Below are 5,305 nucleotides of genomic sequence, written 5' to 3'. Positions count from 1 at the left end.
CAGCCCTAAGGAAGATCAGCAAGACTGAAATGACCAAGCTCACCGGATCAGTGAGCGACTCACGAGGAATGATCGTCAACTCTGTCAAGGACGATTTGGTCAAGTATGCGTGTATGGTAATAGGATACCGGATGTTCTCTGCTAGAAGAATCAACTTTGTCTCTGCTGCAGCGGTAAATGTCACCTATAGGATGATCATGGAAGATGCCTCATTTGATCTATGCACCTATATGCATAGTCAACTGCTAATAAACCTGAGGTCTATTAAATAGGACAATACCTTGAGATTTAAATTTGGTCAACTATTGGTCGGATTGTTCTTCTACTTCCAAGGCTACTTTCCAGGAGTAGGTGATATTCAGTGGTCTACTGACCAACCAGTTACAAAGAAAATCAAGTCTACAAGCAGTTGGAACCGGTTACCCTGAAGTCCTGAACAAGTAATTTGATGAGTTCAGACGTAAGATGAACCAAAGGGTGAGAATATCCAGTGATATTGTCAAGAAGTATGAAGAAGACATCTACTTTATCATCAAAGTAGATGAGTTCATAATGGAGGCTATTGAGCCCAGAAAGGAAGAGGTGGAGCCTATGGGTTATGAGGTAATGTACGACATGCTGGATGGGTATGCTTCTACCCTACTTGCCTCATAGCTTGATCCTAAGAAGAAAAGAACCGGCACCTATCTGGAAAGGGTGACACTGGTTGTCAAGCCCTCAGTAAAGAAAGGAAAGGCAGTGCCATCCGTATCGGGACCGATCACCTCAGCGAGCTCCAAAGTGACCAAGCGGTCACCGGGAAAGAAGAAACCGGAAGTTGCTCCTGCCAAAGTCTTTGAAAGGAAGCGGAAGACAAAAGGCAACACACCGGACTCTAAAGATACTGTATCTGAAGAACTGCCTAAGAAGACTAGGCAAACGAGGAAGAAGTCACAGGCAACCAGCAGTGAACCGGCATCATCTGCACTGGTAAATATTGATATTTTCTCCTACAAACCTTTGACACATTGTCAAAGAACTATCAAGAATATTAGGGGAAAATTGTTGAATGACTTAGCAGATTAGTTTGATGATTTCAATAATAGTGAGAAAGAGGAAGTGAAACAGGAAATCATTAAATATTTATGTATTAATGACCGGTCGCCATCAAAAATCAAATCTGTGACACCAGATTCTTTATATAATTCTTTAGACATCAAATGGCGCATTGCCATAGAAAAGGAACAGGAAATGAGAGAAGAAATATTTGCACAATATTTTCTTGATGTATCTAACTCAGAACTCTATGAAATCATGGAGAAGTACAAATGCCTCTTCTTCATGAGAAGAAGAAGACTCATGTTACTTGAAGGAAAAGCCTCTGAAGTGGTGAAAGACACACACTCACATGCCAAAGCCGCTCTGAGATTGCATCAAGTATCTGAGGCAAACCGGAAAGCTGAAAAGGAACCAGAAATCAGTAAACCAAATGAGGTTTATGACAGTGAAGGAAACCCGGTTACTGAATCGGTGGACACTATTGATGTTGATGCCTTGGATGGAGAAGATGTCACTACAAATGCAACAAAAGAGGAAGCGGAAAAGAAGAAGCAAGAGGAAGTGGAAGCAGAGAAGAAGAAGCAAGAGAAAGCGGAGAAAAAGAAGAAAGAGGAAGCAGAGAAAAGGAAGCAAGAGGAAGAAAAGAAGAAGAAGCAACAGGAAAGGAGAAGAGAAAAGAAGAGGAGAACAGGAAACAAAAGGAAGAGGAAAAGAAGAAATAGGAAGCGGAGAAAGCAAAACAGGAAGAGGAGAAAAGGAAACAAGAAGAAGAGAAGCGGAAAGAAGAAGATAGGAAGCAGGAAGAAGAGAAGAGAAAGAGAGAAGCAGAGGAGAAAAAGAAGGCAGAAGAGGAAAAGCAAAGAGCTGAAAGGGAGAAGGAAGCGGCCAAGAGCACACAAGTGGAGACACCAAAGGCAACCGGCACTCAAGCCAGACCGGTTGACATAGCTAGTCCCATTGACCTCCAGTTTGCAAATGAAATGAAGCTACTGCAAATAATTAAGCTTGCTCAAGAGCGATTGGATGCACTAAGGAGGAAAAAGGAGGAAGATATGATTCAAACTATGGTGGAAACTCTCACCGGTTTGATTCTTGGTACCAATCTCCCAAGCACATATTCCTCTCTAGCTCAATTGAAGCTCTTATGCACAGTTGTAGAGGACCAAGTGCAATGTCTGGAAGATGTTGTCGAAGCCAATGCAAACAAGAAGCATCAAAAGGCTTTGAACACTACCTTGGTAAAGAAGTTAAATGAGCTCCGGTCCGATCTACAGAAGGCATAGAAGGACATCAGAGGTGCTATGGATGAGGGAAAACTGCTACTCAGTAAGATAAGCCAACCCCATCTATTCTATAATGATGTGCATGCACAGAAGGAAAAATTGCAATCTGATTTGCAGGAATATATAAGCACCTTCAAGACGCCCTATGATTCATTTTCCACCTATGGGCAAACAATTCACCGGTTTCAACTCTAGACTGCCAGAATAGAGTTGGAGATCAGCAACTGGACCAGAAATTTGCAGGAACTTCAATTGGTCCTACTACCCAGACTGCAAATACTTCAGAAGTGTTATCTCAATTTGGAAGCATTATTGATCACCCACGAGATGAGCACAATAGATGCTATGGAAGATCAGGTATCCCAGATGCAAACAAAGAGTGAAGTGGCTACCTACTTACTTGAATCATGGTCTTTATCCATGAAGACTTTCATGCAGGACTATAAATCATTTTTTGATAAGTTTTACTCATTATTGTCATAAACATTTATCATTTTACTGATAATGAGGAACAGGGGTTAGTTTGCAGTATTTTTGTCATTGTTGGCAAAGGGGGAGGTGATAGTTCTGATACTTAATGTAAGTACATATGCCAAGCTAATAAGATGAGAGGGGGGGTGAATCATACAAACTTAATCTTCCATAAAAACATCAGATTCAACCTCGGTAACATATACTTCAGTAATATAACCAAAATTGCTAAACATGCAAACTCAAAAGCATATAAACATCATAAACCTCATAACACCAGATTTAATGTGGAAATCCAAATAGGGAAAAACCACTGTGGGATTTTGGACCCACTAAGAAATATACTCTTCTAGAGTATGCTCGGTTAAAAGCAAATCCTGTTAAAGATTACAAACACATTACTAGATGTGACCCGGTTAAGGGATTTCCCTCAGATCTGTTAGGATCTTCACCTTGTTAGAGGTGACCTTGTTAAAGGATTTCAAACACTCAATCAGAATGTCACCTTGCTAGAGGGTTTTAGAAATAAGACTGTTAAGTCCACTTGGTTAAGAGATTTTCTGTCACTTCACAAAATAACAGTAATAAAAATCTATCTGCAACTTTGCATCTAAAATGCTAAAGTAGATTGTTATTTGCTCAATACAATGTAGACATAGAACTAATCTTGTCCATCTGCTAGGCTTTATACTCTGTTATTCAAAACAGGTCTTCAAGCTTTTGTTCTCGGTAATCACTATGTAGCATCCCTGTGCATACACTTGCCCGCATAAATTGTTTATCAACAGTTCCTTATTTATAAACAATTGCTTGACCGCTTAATCTCCTTGATCACATTTCCCATGATCAATCATAGCCATCAGATCTTCAAACTTTGACCAGGTTCAATGTATCCTTCGATCTGAAATAGTTTTACCGCGCCTTGGAACTTGCATACATTTCTTGGAACTTGTGCTAGAGTATTGCGGTTCAATCTGAACTGTAGATCTTCCTGTCGATTTTCCTTTGCCATAGATTCTTTAACAAACTTCATTCATGGCATACCAATCATTTAATCATAGCCAGCTCATCAGCTTCCTTCATTAAATGACGCTTTTATTCATTCAATGCATTTTGTTATTACTGGGTTGCAACTCGGTAAATACTAAACTTCACTCGGTAGACATTATGTCTTCTTTAACCGATAGCGATAACCTTAGGGTTTACCGACTAGGTTCCTTAGGGTTTACCGACTAGGTTCTTTGCTCGGTAACATAATATAATATTAACCTTACAATCAATAACATATGTATGATATCAAAACAATCTAAACATCATGATCTCATCATTGTCTAACTCGGTAATAGTTGCCCATTGAATAACTTATTCCTTCCCCTTATTCATCACATTCTTTCTGTGTCTTTTATCGACATCTTTATACTCATCAAATCATACTTCTTAAGATATGGTAACATCATATTGAATTAGAAAATCAATTTCTTGACATTAATGATAAAATAATAATATTAAGACAGTAAAACATCCTTGATCAGTTGTATCCATAATCATCAACAACCTTCTCAATATCCTTATTGAAATGTCAACAATCTCCCATTGTCTGTTATAATGCCAAATGCCAACAATATCCCCCTTTGGCATTGATGGCAAAACCAATTGATTTGACCTAATTGATTTGGATTGTTGTGCTGAAATGCTCTCCCCCTATCATCAGAATTCTCCCCCATACATTAGTCTTCTCCTCTTTTCCTTCAGTCTTTCTTTTCTACTTTTCTCCTGTCTTCTCCAGTCTTCTCCCCCTTTGACAACAATGCCAAAAAGTAAAGAACTAAAACATAATTTCTTCTTATATGAAGTGATTTCCTGCTATTATGTGTCAACTTAGTCTCAGTCAGAGCATTTTGTATTCAATTCTTGTTCACTGTATTTGTTTCATGTACACCTTTAGAAAACATCCTAAAGTGTGTAAATCAACATCAACTCTTAAAAGATATTCTGTAGAGTCATCGAATTGATGCTTTCACCGAACTTGGTCAGTGAGTAGAAGATAGGGGTAGGACCCCTAACTTACTTCTGAGATACTCAAAAGTGTCCCTAGGCAGTGGCTTGGTTAAGATATCTGCTATTTGTTCCTTTGTGCTAACATACTCCAACACCACTTTCTTCTCTTGAGCTTCTTCTCTAAGATAATGATATTTGATAGAGATATGCTTCGTCTTAGAGTGCATAACAGGATTCTTTGAAATGTTAATGGCACTAGTATTGTCACAGAATATAGTTACTGGCTCGGTAACTTTCTCATTTATACCTTCCAACAGTTGTTTGATCCATACTATGTTGGTACAATTCAATGCTGCAGCAACGTATTCAGCTTCTGTTGTTCACTGTGAAACACATCCTTATTTCTTGCTAAGCCAACTCACCAGTCTTTCTCCTAAAAAGAAAGCTCCTCCACTTGTGCTTTTTCTGTCATCAATGTTGCCTGCCCAATCAGCATCAGTAAAAACTTTTAAATC

This window comes from Cryptomeria japonica, chromosome 2 (genome assembly GCF_030272615.1).
Source record: "Cryptomeria japonica chromosome 2, Sugi_1.0, whole genome shotgun sequence".
Lineage (NCBI taxonomy): Eukaryota > Viridiplantae > Streptophyta > Pinopsida > Cupressales > Cupressaceae > Cryptomeria > Cryptomeria japonica.
This window is presented reverse-complemented; position numbering follows the sequence as displayed.